Here is a 21,872-nt window from a genome sequence, read left to right as displayed (position 1 = left end):
ATTCAGCATAAAGAGAAGAAAAAGAGAAGTTTATACAATTTGCCAGCCCCTGACTGAGCTGTGGGCTGTGTGCTCATCACCTTCAAAGCAGCTGAGATTTGTCACCACAAAGTTCTGCACCACTACAACCAAGGGCTTAGACTAAAACTTACTGAACTTCATTCTCATGCCAACATGTACTCATAGGCTGTACTTTTGTATCCATTTAAATTTGAAGACCTGTTCTGATGACTAAGCAAAGTCCTACAGAAGCTATTTTATTAAACAAAGGCAGTTCAAGCAATTCTCATTAAGAGCATTTGTTATTCTATTTGGATGCAATTTACAGCAGGAGTCATAAAATAAGTCATGATAAAACCCAGGATAATGTTCCTCTACCAGCTCAACTTGATGGCTATTGTACATAAGAGTTAATATTTAAGCTTCTCCTCCAGCAGGAATAGCCATACTCTTGTTTTAGCTGCTCATCCATGAGAAAAAGCCACAGGTAAGGTACTAAAAATGGCCAATCCAGCTGCAGAATTTTCTCGGTTCAACTATTGCAACAATTCCTGTATTGCTGCCTACAAAATAAAGTGGTGAGAGTTAAGTGAGGTTAAACAAGTATGTTTGAGCACTGACATTACAAATTTGGTTAACACAATGCTTAAGAGAATTATTAGATGGGTAGCACCTTTGGCTGACCATTCCTCCTCTGAATTTAAATTAATAAAGTACAGAGAATGAAACTAGATATCCTTAACTGAAACTTTTATATTATACAGAATATTTACTGAAATATTCTGGATCAATAAATGGTGAATAAAAAAAAATAAATTTGCAATTGTATATGGATCATATTATTACTAAAGTAGTAAAGACTCTACCAAAATACATGTCTACCTCACAGTTAAACATAAATGTATCTTTTCCACCAAATTCCTTTTTAAATAGTTCAATGAGTTGGTCAGGTGTTCTACTCATTTGCCTGCAAACCAAACATCTTATACAAGTGGAAGCACAGAAGTAGCTTAGAAAAACTAAGGAACAATAAACAGATCAGTTCAAACATTTTTCCTAATCTGGGCTGGACCAAAAAATTGAACTATCAGATTTTAAATAATAAAAATAATTCTGCTGCTAGAAAACAAAATAGGTGACCTATTTTTGATAAAGATAATTCAGAGTTCTTAAGCATATTAGTAAATGTAATAACACTTCAAGAGCAAAGAGTCATCTGTAACAAAGTAACATTTGGAAAATGCATCTAAAGCAACTCCCATTACATAATTAATATAGTCCTGCTTCCTAGATTAGTACATGCACAAGGGAAGTTTTCATTATATGGAGCTCTGATTACAAGATTGCAGAAAAGCTAACGAGTTCCCAGGGCATGTGACTTCGGCATTCATTGTCTTTTAATCCTCCACAAGGAAAACTTCTACAGAGTAACTACTGAAGGAGAAACGCAAAGTAATTCAGACCAGAATACAATTAAAGTTTTTAGATTTTACTATGTCAGTAGATAAAAGAATTTTAATCATAAATCCCTGAGACTTTTCTTTTTGTATACTTAGATGATGTTCCTGTAATTCCTTATCTGTTCATTTTAAAACATAAACACTGAGTGTCCCACAATGTGGCTTTTCAAGTGCATATAGAAACCAGAAAAAAGATTCTGACCCATAACAAGAAATATGCATTTGTTATGCATAATCTTTCTTCTAGGCTAGCAAGGTATCATCCTCTTTCTTAGACTATTTATAATAGCTGGCATTCATATCACAGTTCCCTAACCAGAAGCTCAGGTAATGCCTCAAAGACTGTAAGGTCCTACATGGAATTATTGTTTAAGACAAAAGTGTTTTCTCACCCAACTATGTGCTGGGAGCAGAATTTAAAGATTTTTATTCTCAGATATGGACAAAGCCAACAGACTCATGTTTTTATTCTTCCAGAGCAGGTTAAAAGAATCCAATCCAAAGTATTACATAATTAAAAGTTATTGCTGAAGGGGTGACAGTTTCATATGTTTTTGTGACCCAGACAGCCAGTGCCTTTCCCAGAAAGCTCTTAAGTGGTCACCTGCACTACTACATATTTTCATTGACCAAAACCATCACAGCTTTTGTGCAAAATCAGGTCTTTGCCAATGAGCCAGATCAGTTTGGCTTCCCATGTCTTTCAAATTCACACTACTCTGTGATTAAAGAAGGATTATGTAATTATGCTCCTGGTAACTGGCTTGCAAAACCAGCCACAAAAAGAACAATCATGAAACAAAAACCCAAGCAAACAAAACTACAAACAAAACAAGCAATAAAACCAAATAGTGAAAACAGTGCGTTCCATTGAGAGCCACCTAAAGTGCTGCAACAGCAGCTTTCTTTGCACTGCTCAAACCTAGAAATGCTGATGTGCTACACACAATCGTGACCATTTCCTTACTACTATTTTTTTAATCACAGGAAGAAGTTAAAAGAAAAGAAGCACAAATCCTGCTTTGGACCGCTGAATCAGAATTCAAAATGCAGCATTAGCTGAGCAGACAGACCCAGACAAAATAAGAAAATAGAAAGAGAACAATTGCTTTACAAGTTTCAGGGGTGAGTCATCTGGGATTTTTAAACTCATAGCTATATGCAATAAAATAATGTCAAAAGATTTGAGACAATATAAAATTGTAGCACTTTATATACAAGTTTATTGTCTTAAAGAAGGGAACTTCAGTTTTGTGGGGTTTGTGATCTCACATGAATTCACCTCCTAACAAAGTTAACCTGACTAAAAGTTTAAAGAAGACAAAATTAGCATTCAGGGGAAAAATGTGCTCTGGCAGTGAATCACCATGTCATCCTGGTACAACACTTCCCATCCTGATCAATTTTAGGAATGTGGGGTTTGTAATTGTACAGAACTTTACAGGTAGAGTCTGTACCAAGTACACAAGGCCACCACCTCCTGAGCAGATTCAGTATGTGAGAATAAATTATCCATGACTACTTTAATATTAATATCTTTGTACACAATCAGCAAAAATTGTATGGATCACATTACTTGAACACAATTATTAAAGATGATTCACTCCTTCTTCTGATACACAAATTCCAATAGCAGTACTTTCCAAGTCATTCTGGAATACATTAAAATTGAACTAGACCTACAGGCATGAACATGCTTAGCATATTTATTAGGCAATAATCACAGTATTGCTTTTAATCCATGTTTACTGATCTGTACCTTTACTCCAGTTGAAGAATTACTTGGTTTATTTTCTATTAAAAATGTAAATATGTGTTTAAAAAACACCTAAAGAAAATGTTGGTGATTAATTGCATTCTTTAAAAACATGAAACAAACTATTTGGTCATACCACAAAATATATGTTACTTCACACAATTAGTCACCAGTAAACAGCAGATGAAGTGGGTGCACTTACAACCTTTCCACCAGTTCCAACTCTTCAGTATTCCCCCCCCCACCCCCAGTTACTGCAATATCATGTACATCTTCTGTAGAGGGGAATTATCCCTCAGTGAGGATCACAGAAGACAAATGTGTGAAGTTCCCTCATTCAGGGAACTAACCATGTTCAGAAACATCACATATTACAATTTTATTCAAACTGTGCAATTGTTTCAGTGGTACCAGCACTCAGTCTGCAGGCATGCATGCACACACATGTCTGTGCATACAAAGATCTCCTCCACCTTCTTCCTGCAGATTTTCAGAGTTTCCTCATTTTTGTGCTCTTGATTAGTTACTCTGGTGCAGTAAGGAGCACTTTTATTAGTGATCAATTTTGTCATTATTCTTGTGAGAGAAAAGAAGCTATTTGAGGATGAACTTAAGAAACAATCTCTTCCCAAGATTATGTGTGTATATATGTATTTTTCTTTTACTGTGACACAGAAATAAAACTGAGTTCAGAGAAGAACCACTCCTATGTAAGGAGTAGCTGCATTAGCCACAGGGCTAGTTACTTCCCTGAGTAAAAAAAAGCCTGTAACTTCATTCCTTTTGTTAGGAGAAAACTTCTCTACAGTGCAGCCTTTACACTGTGTGTATGCAACACATTCAGTAAGGAGAAAACCACACTATTTGATCTGCAAATCATGAGGGAGATCAACAGAAGAGAGGACAATACTGCCATGCTGTCTTGGCCCCAGTTCTTCTGCTCCATGTGTACATCCAAGCTGCTGAGCACATTAATAAAAAATAGAACCTGATAAATTAAACAGAACTGCACATAAGAACTGTGGGTTATTTCTTATCTTAATTTCTTGTACTCCAACTTTTGCTAGAGAGCTTCCGCTAATTAATCCTGTGTGAGCAGCAAACACCAAAATCATCTTTTTCTGTCATTTTTTGTGTATTTTAATTTCTTTCCAAGATGAAAAATTTGCTTATTATGATCACATGAAAAAATTACAACTGTTCACAATTTTAATTTAGAAGACTACTGCAGGAACACAGCAAGCTATAGAGTTACTCAAGGATAACACTGCTGCTTTGAAATTAACTCTGTATTCATGTAAGAAATCTGAGATCATCTAAGACTAAACTGTTTTATTAATGTCAGGATTTCTCTGAGGAAAATCAAGGTTATTGTCTTAAAACAACCATGGACAAATATCCACACCACCAGTTGTAATCATCAACTACACGAGTATCTCCTTGCTACTCTAAAATCTATATCAAAAGTGAGAACAGGCAGGCTGGATGTGTAAGGTTTTACTGTATGAGCAGCTCCCAGTTAATATTTAAATGGAATAGTTAACCAGAAAGTTTTATCATTGCATTTGTGCTACTGTGGTTGAAAACATTCCCCCCAGAGAGCTCTGAGAGCACACATTAGGCCATGAAGATTTGCCTGCAAATCTCAGGAAACAGGACAAAGAGAAAGAGGAAGAAATAGCATTTTCTGCAAACTACACTTGCTGAGGGCCATTTCCTATTCAACTTCCATATGTAGACACTCCTATATCACCACAGCATCAGCGTATCAGTGAAAAGCACTGGTTCTTTTTCCTCCTTGTAGTGAACTGTCCCCAAAGGCACTGGCCCAAGAGAACAGTCAATATTATCACTTTCAAAGTCCCACAGCACAGCTGGGAACAGCAGTTATGACCTTACTGGATTGGTTCTAAACTTTTCTTTGTAGTTCACATACAGCCATGGTATTTGCAGTGTACAGCTCAGAGAGAGAAATTTTATAACAAATATTATAGAACGTTACACATTTATAAGCCCAGTAATTACCCCAAGTGTCTGCAAGCAGGTGCTCCTCAAAGCATGTACACCCCTCACCAGTCCCAAACAGTTTCTCATAAATGCGAATTTTGGGAATGCACCTGCTGCTAAGATAACTTACACAGTTCCCCCAGAAAAACCTCTTGAGAAGAACACTTTGGACTCTGCACAGGTTTGCAACAAAAAAAAATTATAAATTACTCTTGTGACTGCAATCACTCTCATGTAACAACTTTTCAGGATTATTTTGACTTCTATCACATTGCAGAGACAACCTTAGCCCTTTAAATTCAGTATTGCCAATGACAGGGGACAAGCCCTGAACTCTGTCCTGGGTCTCTGGGCCAAGGCTTCTCGTACAGACTGTGCCTGAACTTGTCTCAACCACCTGAAGCTTTTCTTTCACTTGGTTTAGCTGTAACAACTCTCTCAAACATCAGGTAGCATTGCCTGCTTTGCTTTACTTTTGCTTATTTTCACACAGCATAAGCAGAGCTGCACATGGGCAGCAGCAACAAGGAGTTATTTTGTGTGGAATGGAACATTCATGATCAGTGCAGAGGAATAATACAGGCATGGTAAGACAGCAGACAAGTGGAAAGACAAGCTGCAGCACAAAGGTGTGTGGGCATGGGATGGGAGCACAAGCACAGGTACAAACAGCTCTCCAGTGGTGGGCTAAGGAAATGCACAAGTGGGATGAGAAATCAGTTTAGGCATAACAGGGAGCAAAGAACAACAGAATTTGTGTAAAGCACACCGTATATAAACAATGTTTTGACAGAACTTGCAGACCAGTGAAGAAAGAGCAAAAGTACATGCCAACTGATTAAAATGATCCCCAGAGAGACCGTAGAATGAGAAAAAAGCCATCAAACAGCCACTGGCTCACACATGCAGCACGTTCTAAGCTTGAACTCTGCAGTCACAGGGGACCTGTGTCCCTGCATGGCCAGTAAGCAAAAGTTTCCACAGCATAAACACAAAGGCTGGTGCCCAAAGCCTGACTCCCCCAGCAAGTCAGTACCTGCGCTTCAGTGTAATAAAATATTTACCTAGCACAGAGGGACAGGAAGAGGAAGCAATAAGATCCAATTATACAACATATTTAAAAGATCCCGGGTAACACATTTCAACTCTGCACACACCTTGTTTCCACGTCTAAGACTAAACCCACACACCTCCATTCTCCAGGCACTGCTGCAGCACAACAGCAAAACCAACAGCTCAGCACACAGAGGAGGAGGTTGGTGTGGTCAGATCAGCTGGCAGGACCAAAAATAAGATTCTGGCAATGTTTCACAGAGGCCATGCTTTACTATCAAATCATGGGCATTCATATGGAGTTTGAAAACCAACTCTGTACATAAGATGCATTACTGACTAGTGTGTGCTGTGCTGAACTGGAGCTGCTTTTGATTACCAAAACCACTCTGACATGAAGTGTTACTGCTACTACACCATTTAGAATCAAGATCTGACAAGAAACAGATTATTACACAATAACTTAAGGTTGTATGTGCCTCCTGTAATTACAAATTAGCATTTTAATTAAATACAAAGCTTGTGTCCTATTTTTTCCTAAACCTATTTAATTAAATACACCAAGACAATAGAAAAGCTCTCCTGGTTAACTGTTGTATCACTTAAAATTTTGCCAAGCCCAAAGAGACCCTACTGACAATTTCACACTGGGAGGGAGAATTCCATTTCTTATGTTTGTCATAAAAGATACAAAGCACATTCATTTCTGGGACAGTATTGATATCAATGTTTTCACTTATACAGGAACACCTTTTAGGTTCCTTTTCCTCCAGAAGCATCGGCAAAGCAAGCCCAGGAAGGTACATTTTTGCTGTGTGACTTGCTTTGGCCACAGCTTTGCTGCATCAGCAAAACGTCACTAAAACAATACAATAACAGCAACTGTTTTTCACATCCCCTTTCTCTGCTGCATCTGGTGGCACGTGAGGCTGTACTCAAAGTGCCCACATTATACCTCAGCTGTCACCCTTAGTAGTTATGATGCCATCTAAGCCTTCAGAACTGCTCCCCTGCAATACCCAACGCTGTCAGCTTTGGTGTGATTTCATCTTTCTGAGCCCAGATCTCTAGTCCCAAGATACACTACATAGATGAGAATATTATCCTGATGATCAAAGGCATTAAACTCACTAGAACTGTGCCTGATATCTTTCATGTTTTATGATCAGAGTGGAATACCAGTAGCTCTTACATCTGAGAGCATAGTAAAAAAATCAATGTGCAAATTCACCTAAGCAAACTACAAACAGTCCCATTTTTATAATCAGACACGTCAATGATAGCAGTGGCAAACACAACTCGCAAAACATGTTAGAAACAGAAAAGCTTTACCCTGCTCTTTGCTAAGCACACAGTAGATCATAATACCATTACTGACCTCAACCCCTGACAATGTCAACAGAGAGCAGATGCTCTGTCACTGGCAAAGCACTGCTCTTTAAGGCAACAGCAGCTCAACACAACAAGCTTTAAATTACATCCACGCTCCTCACATGTAAGTATGTAGACTGTTACAGGCATTTGTTGGGCTGCTTTTGAAATACCAAAATAAAGAAGCTGCTCCTTACTGAAAACTGTGCATGTTCAACAATGCAGAAATATAAAAAAAAATAATTAAAGTCCCAAGAATAAACTTGAGCTCACTTTACTGCATATATATATCACAAGAATTTCTCGCTTCAGAACAAGTCATACTCAGTAATCAAATCATCTGTTTGCATTCATACCAAAAAAAAAAAAAACAAGCACTATTTTTCAGCTATGTTTGTTGTTCACCACCCAAAGCCAGGACTAAATTCAGATATAATTCTAGAACTGCAGAATTATAGTCACTACCAGTATAACTAAAATAAGAACTTGGCAACATGTCTCTTCATGCCTTGTATGGCAGTAAAGGTACCATCTGTGCGCTTAACAAATTGATAATAATGTCTCGTTACCAAATGTTGCATGCTCATGTATGTACTGAGGCTTCTCCACTGCAAATGCACTGAAGCATAAAAAAAGACATTAATTCTGAATTACCTGAACTAGTACAATTAACATTTTGGCCATGTGCTTAAGTACCATTTATCCACAAAACAAACGGTCCACAGAGGGCAAAACAAAAACCAATGGGAAAACCTGGGTTTCCATTCCCAGAATTTCAGTTGTCTTCACTGATGGAGAGAAGCCTCACAGCATTCAAATGCTCATGTAGATTTATTGGGAAACTATAGGCTGAAATCCATCATGGGCATTTCCACAGAAGCCACTTGCTCAGGCACATCTGCCTGTTCTGGTCCAATCCTCACTGCTCTCAAACTCACTCACCTCCTGTGTTTCCAACAGAAGGAGGGAGATTCTGGTTCATAATTCCTCACACAGGGGAATAGTTGTCAAATAATATGTATCAAACTCGGAAATGAAACTGCGGGCAAACACCTCCTGGATTCAGCTGCAGAGCAGAAAGGAGCCCGTTCAGTTTATTCTTAGCTGCTCATCACTGCTTAGTTCAGAAAAAAAAAGCGAGGCTCATGGTTAAAACTATTTTAGCCAAACTACTTTTAAACACAAGGACAGGGAATAACCACAGTGAGTTTGGCTGGCAGATATAGGACAAACTACCCCTGGCAGAAGAAACAGGAGCTAATGATAAACCTGGTTTGTAATAAATTTCAATATATTTTTAAAAGTACTTATAACATCTTTTATATGTACAATTAACCTTGACTTCAAATTTGAACATCAATTGGGTTTTTACCAAGTTTCTAAAATCTCTTCACAAGTTTCTAAAAAACATTTATCCTACCCTTGCTAACACATACTACCTTACAAGCTTAAGTTCTTGTTACATTTTAGAAGTATTTGGATTTAAGACAAAAAAAAAAAGCCTTCTCATAAGACAGGTCTTCTGCATATGAAATCCTAAATGCTTTATATAACATTTGTATTTATAATATTCATGATGCAAAGAAGTCCTATTTAACCTTTTTGACAACTTTGGATGTTTTGAAAATGCCTAAATTTTTCCAAAATATATTTATTCTCCTTCTCTCCTCCCTCTTTCCTTCCTTCCTCCGCAGCCTCACAACAATAATTGAATCACAATATGGTCATTTAACTTGCTGAAATCAAAACTGGAAGCCAGGAATTGAACAACTAGTCTATACTACTAATCAAAATCCTTTTCCACATCTGCAGTTTCTCAGCTCTTCAGATTGCATTCCTGAATCACCCATGTATGGAAACTCCAATGGTATATAATACCCCTTTACTCTCCTGAAGGCTGACCTGCTGTTAAAGCAACTTCACACCAACAAATGAGGTCAGAAGACTCTGCACTGTCACCATAAATGCTTAATAGCTCAAATGTGGCATTTGTACAATATAATCCAACTCCGTGCTAGCACAGTGCATTATAAAACTAACACCAAAGATGTGGTTCAGACAAGTGGAAAATATTTTTGAATGTGGATACCTTAGGAATAAATTTCTAGTTTATATGACTAAAAATGGAATCAGTCCAGGTCATAACTTTTGAAGAAACAACCTCTTGTCATATCAAAGTAACAAAGTTTACATAAGAACATAGTTACTTCCCACTACATGCCATGCTCCTAATTAATACTTAAATACCATCAATATCAAGACCTCTGCTGTGCCTTTCAACACTGTTCATTCAAAACATTTTCATTTCAACAGCATCATGACCTGGGACATTGCCCAGTAACTGAACAAAATGTTCAAGTTTATTAAATACTTGACATTCAAACAAGAATATTAAACACAGACAACTCTCACCAAATATCCTGGCACAAATTTAGTTTTAGTAGGGAAATGAAGTCTGAAGTAATTCATTCAGTTTGCTCTGAATCCATACCCAAATAACTGTGTCAGCCCCCCCCCTACCACCCCTAAATTCCTCATCACCCATTTATAGGCTCTGACCTCTGTTCTGCAAAGGAAACCCAATGTGGATCATTTTTTGTGATAACACATGTCCTTGAGGCTCTTGTTAGATTCCCTGCGTCTGTGGGTAGTAGAGTTCTGCTGCTGGTCCTTCTTAATTCCAACCTCCAAACACTTTTTCAGAAGTGTTGGCCTCTCTCCCAAGCCACACAAATGGGCTCCCATTGTTACATCTTTGCTGTATTAGCAAGAGATCTGAATTTGTTAGCCAGGCAATCATTACTGCTTTCAAACTCTAACAGAGGAGTACCATAATAAATATGAACACCACTAGCCAGGAAGAGATCAAATATCAGGCAACAGTTAGGAAATACCAGAGTGTAAACCAAGAGCTGAGGACCACAACTCACTTACATACAAATTCACATTACATGGCACAGCTCAACACCCAGAATGCACAATTACATGATTTTGAAATCCTGGAGGTCCAAAAGCAAATTCAACATCATAACTAAAAAACAACCGCACCTCAAATCTGGCAACTTCCTCAATAAAAGACAGATAAAATGATACAATATCATTCCTGTGCATTGTCCCCACTGTAAATCAAGTGCCCACACTCCAATATCCTTCTATCCCCCACTCCACCATAATTGAAAACCACTGAATGCCACGGACACTTCAACTGTTGAAGGTGATGGACCACATCCTGATCACAACTGATACCTGAAATCAGCTTGCAAATTGAAGACTTACCACTAAGACATAAATGAATATCTCAAATCTGCATTTACTAGTGATTTCTTTAAATCCTCAATCTTATAATTAATTTTAGAATACACTACAATACAAAAGCACTTGCTTTAGTCACAGGCTCCCCTTTGCAAACTGCTAAACCTTGTGTTGAATGAAACATCTTGCCATGATTTCCTGTATGCAGTCACTGTTTAAAATATGAAAAATAAACTATCACAACACATTTTTGCCTAGAAATGCTCCATAAACCAATTTATGCAGAAAGCTCTGTGGCCCTAGTGTTGACTAAATGCAACATCAGGAATCTCATTTTAGAAAAAGACCCAAAGAGGTTACACATAAGCCCTGACTTGGTATAACCTGGCCTGTAGTACATTTTGACAATGCAGCACATCCATCTGGCTATAGAAAATTGACATTTCTTTACAAGCTATCCAGGAAATCTTCATATGGGCCAAAGTTCTAACACAAACTAAAATTCTCAAAGTGTTCTGGTCCAAAGCAAAAAGCTTCTGGACTCCAATTCCAAATAAATGAATTTTATATTCACTGTGTTTCTTAGTGCATATGACCTTAATAATAATTTCACGCAAAGTGTCCAGTAAGGACTTGGTTATTTCTTTCCCCCTCCAGCCCCTGCATTAAGAACTGGGTTTATGCACAGAGTTTGAGTCACAAGCTTACTGTGCAAGATGCTGCTTGCAAGGGATAAAGCAACTTTATGATAGCTGAGAATAATGCTAAAAAACTGCCAGCTTATTCTTGCAGAGATAGTCAGCATATTTGCAACAGATAACTAATGCTAATGAGACACACAAAATCTTCTACATTTTCATGAAAGGACAGATAACAAAGCAGGATTTTTCCTCAGCATGAAAGAGCTTTCTCTTTAATGGTTTTTGAAGTATTTATCAGCAATGAAAGCAACCCAGAGCATGCCTCTCCCAGCTGTTGTCTAAATCTGAAGATAAAAATGAGAGGTACAGCTGACTGATGAGCTAAATGGAAAGGCTCTTCTCACAAGTACACCAACTATTACAGACATCAGCCTTCAGCACAGAATAAATTTCTACTTCCAAAAAAGATGGCAAGTTGTACTATATGAAAATTACTGTATCAACTTCAAAAGATACACTAACCTGCATTTTGGAGACTGACAAAAAATAAAAACATAGAACACAAACACAAAAGTACTATCAAAGACACTAATTTATGAGACTGGAAAATGGTGTAGGACTTCCAGAACGCATTTCTTCATTTTCTAACAACTTCACAGAATGGCTTGGATTGGAAGGGACCTTCAAGTTCCTCTAGTTCCAACACCCCTGCCCTAGTCTCATAGTTTCTGGTCAAGATGAGATACACTCATTAACAGTACATAGGTTATGTTAGTTACTTTGCAGCATTTTTACTGTTCTGGGGAAGCACCATCATCCCTGTAGGCTGCCAGCACAAAGGTAGCCAAGGCAGTGTCCAGAGTTCCCCTAAGGCCCATTTAGCACCTGAACCTGACTTTCTTATCCCCACAACATGAGGGCACAGGAGGATGTTGAAGCAGAACAACACACTACCAGGCTCCCATTTCCTCATCCCACTCCAAGCCCAAGCCTGTGACCTGCATGGAAAGACGGGTAGACCGTGACCAGCTGCTCCCACGTGCCCTTTGGGGAGGTCTTTTGAGGAGCTTTCCTAGACAGGCCCCCCAACAGAGCAAGTGAAATCCATAGTTATCCTTCATGGAAAATTTATTTTGAACTGTGGCATACCAGTATTACATTGCCAAAGTCCTGTATCCGCAGTGTGGGCACACCAAACAGACCCAGTCAGCTCACAGACTTCTGTCCCACCTCCCAAGAGATGGACATTTATAGACAAAGATACAAACCTCAGCTGACACAACCTGTGATATTTTTTCCTCACTGAGCCCTCTGACCTTAGACAAGCAATGCAGTTGCTTGTGAGATGTCTCCTTACTTAGTAATCTACCACTCACAGTCTCCTTTAGGAACTCACAGAGCCATTATCAGCGATTCAAAAGCATCTAGCAGAGAAATTCCTGTAACAGTTTCATCATTGCTGTGCTGATTACTCCATACTTCAGCTCAGCAGTAGTGCCAGTAGAGAGTACTTTAGCAGTAGAACAATCTCCCAATTAAAATTTGTGAGTTACATTAAACAATTACAGCAAGAGAAAGAAAGCAGAAAGGTGGGGGGTGTACACCAACTGCCAAACAAACCTCATGGTTTTAGCTCTTAGAGTCTGGAAGACTTTGAAGTATCAATGTTACAGGTGAGGCAGCTCTCATGGATGACTGTAGCCCTTGCTTGTTATTTATTTCTCTGCTTTATTGTAGCTGCCTTTCTCAATGAGTTAATTGGAAAATTCGGCATAATGGAGAAGTCTCAAAAGAAATAAGTATCAGTCCACCCCTCCTTAGCATTGAGGAGAGCTGAAGGCTAACAGACTGCTGGACAAGCTAGGAGAAGAAATGTTTGAGTGGAATTATCTGTATTCACTAAAGGGCAATGCCTCTTTTCCTATGTTGGCTGGACATTCATTTATCAGAACCGGTGCAACAGTGAAGACAGACAACACTTGGCCTGAAGGTCAAAAGAAGGTGCTGATAATGAATGTTGTTCCCCAGAAATATTCCCATTCCTCCTTCCTGAAGTGTCTCTAGTAGCAAATGTAGCACCACAGTAATGAAAAACCTGTCTGGACAGGATCCCAAAGCTCCTCTGATGGATAATTAGAAAGGTTCTATGAATTTGGATCTCAGGAGACTTTAGTCAATCTTACTGGAACACAGCAGTGATGTGACTGTCACCATCATCTCTTACAGGACTGGGGGGAAAGAAAGATTCATCAGTCAGGGTTGGAGTGTTCAAGTGTTCAAGACTTCTACAAAGACTTATTTTTAAGAAGTAAAGAGGAAGGGCAGCTTTCCAAAACAAAACAAAACATATTTTGACACAATTTCATTCCAACCAAATTTATTTTCTACTGTTGAACTACAATGTCTTATTTTCTCTGAGATAATCACAGGGTCAGCACAGAAGTAACTAATTCACCATCCATCAGGTAATGAAGACATTTGAAGTGGGCTGAAAACAGAACAGTTGATTTTAACAGCTGCTGCCTATTGTTGACCAATTTCAGTCCAACTGTGTTTTCCTCCTACTTCAGCTGGAATCACCAGCCTCTTTCACTATCATTTAAGATTAAGAATATGTTATTAGCTTATTGTATACATATGTTAATTTAGTAATCTGGTAATATAAAACTGTTTTTAAGAAAACTATAAATCAGTAAGACACCAAATTAGACTAAAATCTTGAGACAAGAAAATAAAGCAAGATACAGTTGTTAAATTGTATCCACCACACATTTTGATTCCAGCCTAATGTTTGGATATTCTGCAGCTTACTTATCACCTCTGTCTGCCTTCTTCACCATAAACACCAGAGAATGCAAACAAGTTTATGGTGCCATGAAACTGAATATGTTTATCTACCAACAAGTAAACGGGAAGATGTTTATGATAGTGCGATAAACTTCAATGAGAAATCCTGAAGGCAGCAGCATACTTAGGAAGGGTGTTCTGAGCCAGCATTATATGTAGGTAATATGTAATGTGATATCATTACCAATAATGTGCAGAAACTATATTTCAATATCTGGAGATAATCTGATTTAGCTGAAGTCATTACTAGAATCTGTCCAGGACTCATTGGCTTTAACTTCTACCAATGAAATTATTCCAAAGTGCTACAGTGTAAGGTGCTACAAAATTAGCATGAGAAACTTGTGTCAGTGACATCTGCCGAGAAGCACAGCTGACACAGCCCTAAATGATGCAGTAAATTCCACATGTATATTCTGTTTACTTGCAGTACAAAAGCAGATATATTATGACAACAGCTGCTACTTTCTCAAAATGTATTTTTCTTACTAACCCTTCCATCGCACAAGAAATACTGCTACAGTTCAGAATTTCATACACAGAACATCAGATGCTGGGAGGCAGTTGCAGCATCCAAAAAGTAACACTTAAATTGCAGAGGGGGTAGCAGAGGGGGGGTAATGAGAACCATATCAAGATCTACTTAGTTGATGGATTCTACTTAACATCTGACAAAATTTGTTCAACTACTTCAAACTGCTGAGTTTATTTGCCAAATAAGCATTATACTAATAACAGAAATACTATTAAATGCAATTTTTAGAAGACAACTGCTAACAGAAAACATTGTTATTCTATCATAAACAGTATCTGATCCTGAATAAGTAGTATCTATCCACTACATACTATGTGGACAAAGTCCTTCAAAGGCAAGAAAAGCAGAACATTCTGGTAATCCCAATCACAATTTGGTAAATACTGGGTCAGAGTCAACCTTATACAACACCCCATTGTGGCACAGTACACATGTCAACCTCTCAGATTACCTTTCCAAGGAATCCAAATGTCCATTGTGATTCCAAATGTTATTTCTGAACAACACCTTCACAGCAACAATCACTGCATTCTTAAAATTTTGCTTTCTACAGGCACAGAAAGAAAAAGGAATAATATCCACTACAGTGACACAAAAGGACAAAATAGCTTGTTGAAGGAGCAATGGAAAGAGCAACAAAAGAATTGCAGGTGAGTGGGAGATTGCTCCATGTTTGAAGGCCTTTTTAGGGAGGAGGTGCTTGAATGTTTGTCTCAGCTGAAGCATCTTTAGAATAAGAATGATAATTAAGCACAATGACCAGATTACTATCTCAACATACTTAAGGTATGGCATGAATTATTATCTGTGATGCGAATTGTCTCATCTAAAACCACTAAACACAAAAATCTGTCCTCTGGCTCAAACTTCCTGAGATGAGGACTTCAGGTGTTAGAGCCAGGACTGGGGGGCTGCTCCCGCCACCCAGGAGGGGCTGCTGTAATTCCCTGTTCCTGCATTAAGGAAAATCTTGCTGAAATGTAGAGCTGCTTCCAGCATGACCCAGCTGATTTGGGGGCATGTCCAAACTGGAAGGTAATTCTTGACATTTAACTTCCAACTAATTATGGTGCTTAAGTTACTGATAAAAATAACCCTCTAGTCCTTTTCAGAGGTGTGAGTGTTTTTCACATTTACTTGAAAACCAGGTATGCTGACTAAAAATCTAGAGCTCAGAACAAACACATCACTGTTTTAGGCTGAGATACACATACAGGATTGTAAAACAGAAACAAACCTGAGTGCTTGGATTGTGCCCTTTGGAAGATCTGTGCCTGCCCAAGCTGAAAAGGTCTCCAATCACTATGCACAATTAGGACAGCAGAATACAGGCCAGATTTAGCCCTCCAAACAAAGAATTTCTAAGCATGTCTTTCATTTTCATTTTTTTTTCTTATGGTTTATCCAACAATGAAGGTCACTGCAAACCACAGAGCACACATTTTACTGCTTACACAAAATCACAGCTAGTAACTCTAAGCTAAAATATGTGATATTTTTCTTAACTCCTGCACAGCAAGCTTGAATAGATATAGCACCAACTTATCAAGTAATCATGGCATGTGTTAGCAGAAAATATAGCAGCATCCAACTAGTACTGAAGTCGTGGGAAACCACCAATTTTAATGTCTTTTGAGGAGTTTTTCATCATTGAAATATCACTACTCTTAAAAATCTATTAGTATGGGAAGAAAAACTGTATCAGGAAAAGCTAGAGAATAAGTTGTGCCAGAATCCAACTATTTTGGCAGAGTGAAGATGCATGCAGCACATGGCTAACTTACAAATCAGGGAAATCAACTCTCATAAGCATTTATCAACTGAAGAGCTACTGACAGAGTAAATTCCACCATGAAGCCATGACATTTATCAAAAGTTAATCCGCTCTGATTTTTGTGACAATTTTGCTGTAACATGTACTTATTTACAGGTTTTCAAAGATGTGTGAATTCTTCAATCATCTTCTGGAAGCCACAGCCTTTTCTATTTAACCCTAGAGAAGAGTTAACCAGATGCAATAAAAGTATCCCTAATAGAGTTAATACTACAAAGGGCAATATATAAACTTGGATAAGCTGTTTCTGATTTGAAAACAAGTACAATAGTTGAATTACAAAGCTACATATTTTAAAAGGCAGGTTCTATGTAAGAAATCCCCACCCTAGTCTTGGCTTACAAAGAAAATGTACAAACCCCTTGAGACTCCACATCCTACTCTGAATTACAACAATTCTAACATTTAATTAATTACAATCTGAAAGCTGAAAACCTGTCTGCTCCATGGGAGTCAGGTATTTGCATGTGATCATGAGACCACAGCAGCTTATCACTCATTAGCTAAGTCATTATACTTTCAGTGTTCATGTTTAACACCTCTTAACTGCAAGTAAAACACATTAATTTAAAACATGAGCAGCCATGAAAAAGATGGCATAAGATGATTCACCCTGCAACTGGAGTTGTCTTAGAGCATCATCCAGTCATTTCTAATCAAGTTAATCCAGGAAGAGATGCAAAGACAGATTTATATTCAGTTTAAGGGCACCCAATTTTAAGATAAAAAAATCAGTTTTAGATGCTAGATAGAATGATAACGATAAGCCCTGTTAACTTCCCATTCTAAGGCAAGACAAACACCTATAGTCACTCCATTTTCATTTACAGAGAAATAGCTACTGCATCACAAACTTTAAAAATTCATGTAGTAACATTTAAATTTAAGGATTCGACTTCAAGGATTTTCTTTCATTCCAGTAGAACTTTAACATGCAGTATTCATGACTAGAGTCACAGCAAATACAGAAGCAATAAGGAAGTGAGGAAATGCTGCCTCCTGACAAATCTGAGCCTGTGAATCTGCCCCTTGCCCAAGAAACCAAAGTATCTCTGTTATTAGTGACCTCTACTAGTTCAGCAAGGAGCAGACATCAGCATCACGCTCTGTAATTACGGACTCTGCGCGTGCAGACAATGGCTGTGAAAAGACATCCAAATCCTTTAAGTTCATTGATAGCTGATGAGGTTACCCATCACTTTATATCATTCAAGATTTAGTTCTCAGAAAACCAGATGAGTTTCCACTACTTGTCAAGGTAAAAAGTACATTTGAAAATGTGAAAATGCCAGCTTGGAGCCTCTACTATAAGCTTTCTTCCCATGAAGAATGAGAAAAAATGGAAGAAGAAAATGAGTAAACAACTAAGTGGAAAATAGCCTAAGTACCTGGACCTCTGGCACCTTAATTTGTCCTTCACTCCTGCCAGGGACTTACTTTGAGATTACTTGCTAATAATAGGACAGGCTGTGTACCTCAAACGCAAACTCTTCAAAATGCCATACTGGAACAAGAATCTGATGCAAAATACTGAAGTTTTGTGGGATAAAATGGACAGACTCACTTGCACTTTAATATCTGAAGAAAATTTAAATCAAATTTCTGTGCGTTTACACTTCTTTCACATTCTGCAAAAATGTGGTTTACACATCTGGTAGAAAAATTTCATAATCTCTTCTAGAGACTAAATCCTCTTCACATGATTTATATTTTCTGGCATGCACTTGGGCACATAAGTTTGATCCTTTCCTTTCCCTGACTTATAAACAAAATTAAAAGTGCAGACATTCACCTCACTAAAACAAATGAGTCCTGCACACCAAAGATACCAGATCCAAAGATTTAATTACTACATGTGAATTTTGCTCCTCATTAGAGATGAAATTTTGAGTAAGAATGTTAGAAGTTGTGTACTTCTGTAAAAGCAAATTGAGAAGAATTTTATGGTTTTAGTAGTACTTCACAAAGTCACATATCAAGGAAATAACATTACTTTTTATGCTCCATCATTAGAAATGTTCCAGGCCAGGTTGGATGGGGCTTTGAGCAATCTGGTCCAGTGAAAAGTGTCCCTGTCCATGGCCGGGTGTTGGAACTCCCTGATCTTGAAGGTCCCTTCCAACCCAAACCATTCTATGATTCTGTCATTCCATCTTTTTATTGCTAAGTGATGGAATGTGGAATTTAAACTATTATTTCTGAGCACAGAATCCTGCTATACAGAAAGACCTCCAGTGGTACTATTCCCACAGCTGGACAGATCTCAGGTCATGTTTGTGAACACCCCAAACCCAGGCTTTCTTTTGCTATGTGCAATTTACACACAAAGGGACATCGCCTGCCTTGGTTTCATTCGCAGATCACCTGCTGGAGGAAATCACTGAGTTTTCCCAACCAAACATTGAGGGGTGCTTGTGCTACCAACGTAACAAAGACTGGCTTAACATTAGCATTTTCAGATACACATGAACGCTGTATGGGAGCTTACTGTATCTTCTGAGACATCTAACATTAACTCCCCCAAATTTCCTGTCCTACTGCTGTTTACCTAAATGTCACTGCTTTTGCTGTATCACTATGGGAACAGTGGCTGTTCCTTCTGTTCTTATATTGCCACTACCAATCACTTTTTCTTCGCCAAAATCTGCTGCCAAAACACTACGTACTCAAACTTAAAATATAGCCTCCAACAACAAAATTCTCCAGAAAGCATTCACCAGAGAGGCAGCCAAACCATTTCCAGATAAAGGCAAAGCAAGAAACTCTTTGAAGAGAACTCCATAGATATCACTCCACTTATTGTTCATACAAACCCCATTCACCACAGCTGAATGTTTCACAGTTTCAAACTTAATTTTCCTGTTGATATCCTTTTAGAGCAGAAAACTATTATATAGATGGGAAAATAAAATACTAAAAAGATAAATAGCCTGTCCAAGAATACCAAGAATTAGGGACAAACTAAAACATTCAATACTCACGCCTGAAGTTCTTGGTTAGTGTTATACCTGTGTTCTCTTGCCTTTTTCACTATGGCACCAAATGATTTTACTTTCTTAACCCAAACAATTCAGTGTTCCTTTAAAAGTAGACAGCCAGTTCTGTAAGTATGAAAATTAATGAAGCCTCATCCCTACAGCCTGCCACTGCTTGAGTTTTCATATGACATTTGGGCTCTTGCTGCAGCCTGCATTCGGGGGAGAGAGGGAACACCAAGTTTCTTTCTTCCTGTTCTCAAAAGTCATGTAAAAATAACTTGGAAATTTTTGTTTCTGCTTTATTTGGCTGAAATCTGATGCTCTAAGAAGCTGAAGCCACATCAGAACTTGCAGCCCATGTATTTTTCATCCACATTGATAAACCCACTCAGCCATGCAGTGCTCAGGGAAAACATAGAAGTGAGAAGCAGCTTGATTGTACTCTGCTACAGGAGATGAAGTCTTTTAAAAGAGTCACAAATCTAACCCATGCTGACAGACCAGGTCTGTGCATGCCCAGCCTACCTGTGCTCCATCTGCATTAACTATGGGTGTTTAAGATGGCAAAGCCTCCAGCAAGTTTCCAAGTGCAGGGCAAGGTCCCCCTATTGCATTAGGAACACAGGTGGCACCTGTGCCTGGGCTTGGGGGTGGGCTGGCACCACCACACCCTGCCAGCACCTGCAAAACCAAGTCAGCCAGCACAGTAACAGCCTCTGCTGAAACCACCTTCTAGGGAATTCCAGCTAAATGAGACAGTTTCATTATATTTAAGATTAAATATAAGACCTTTCAACTTGGTACTAGAATACAAAGCAGCTTTCTGTTCTACACCATGACTTGAGAGTTGCAGCAGCTGAGGCCCCTCACCAGGAGGCAGAGCCAGCTGCAGGCCAGTCATGGAGACTTTACACCTGGAAGCATTCACCTCTGCTCCAGCTTTCCATCAGAGCACAAAGAGTAAGCATCATTTAATACCATGACACTTTTAGGTACAGTTTGGTGAACTGTTCCTTTTAATCACTGAGTTTTTCCATTTAGTTGTTCTGAATTCAGTGATGTTGAGAGGTTTTGAAACTTTATTTTAATGAGATACAAGAAGTACATAATTTGGTAGAATGCTTTCTTTCACCTTTTTCCTTCGCTACAGCAAGAAATAAATTATTGAATAACAAGTTACCTGAACTCAAAACTAAGCCTTCTTGTGATGAAGATAATTAGTTAAATATCATTTCATGATGAGTAACTGGCTTATGCCACACATTATTGCTATGTTTTCTAAACAACTCTGGATGAATATATTAAAAAATAAGTAATGGCAATATAATAAATCCAACAGAGTGAAAACTGCACTAACAAAATGTCTGATAAACATAAGACAGCTTTGGGGTATTTGCTACTCAGCTCCTTGGAAATACTGCATTTGTCTGATTAGCTGAGCCACAGAAGATGCCTCTTGCTGGAGGCTGCTGCACTCTGCAGCCACCGTCAGCAACCCAGAAAAGTATAATTATTAAACTACTGAACCTTATTAACAAGCAGCTCTCATGTTCATATTCTTACCCTGTAAAGACATTTCCAGCCTTCATGCTGTACAAATGTAACCAACTCTGTTTGCCCCTTTGTGCCCCTGGATCTTCCACAAAATGTTACTGAAATGCAACCTGGTAGTTCAGCACAACACACATCAGCTGTCAAGTGTGATAAAATTCAACATAACACCTGGTTTGAATCCTTAGCCTGAACTACTTCCCTCAATTAAGATACATCCAATATTGGTTTCTCAGGAAATATGCAATAAAAATAAATTTGAAGATGATATTCTGAGCTTACGCAAGTTCTCTACCATCATCTCTTCTGATATACCAACCATCACTGACCACAGTTTGTACTGTGTGATTTACCCCAGTAATAAAGAGCAAGATTCAGATCCTTAACAGCATCATCCAAGGGTATAATTCTACAAGACTTCAAACCAGTAACAGCTCTCTACCCCCCTGAAAAATTATCACTATGACTGACTTCTAGTCATGCATCTAAACTGAAAGTGTACTGGCATAATATTTTAATATTAAATAAGAAGGGAGGAGAAATCTTGATTCATAACTAAATAAATCCATGCAAATCCATCTGCTCAT

General features: G+C 38.3%; 1 protein-coding gene across 6 annotated transcripts in view; it reads right to left on the bottom strand.

Moving 5' to 3' along the window:
* CACNA1D (calcium voltage-gated channel subunit alpha1 D) overlaps positions 1 to 21,872 on the bottom strand; it is a 169,894-nt gene that overhangs the window by 134,690 nt on the left and 13,332 nt on the right. The gene's annotated exons all lie outside the window — the stretch shown is intronic.

Source organism: Pithys albifrons, chromosome 3, assembly GCF_047495875.1.
Source record: "Pithys albifrons albifrons isolate INPA30051 chromosome 3, PitAlb_v1, whole genome shotgun sequence".
NCBI classification, from domain to species: Eukaryota; Metazoa; Chordata; class Aves; order Passeriformes; family Thamnophilidae; genus Pithys; species Pithys albifrons.
The sequence above is the reverse complement of the archived record's forward strand: the minus strand, read 5'-3'. Positions and strand labels throughout refer to the sequence as shown.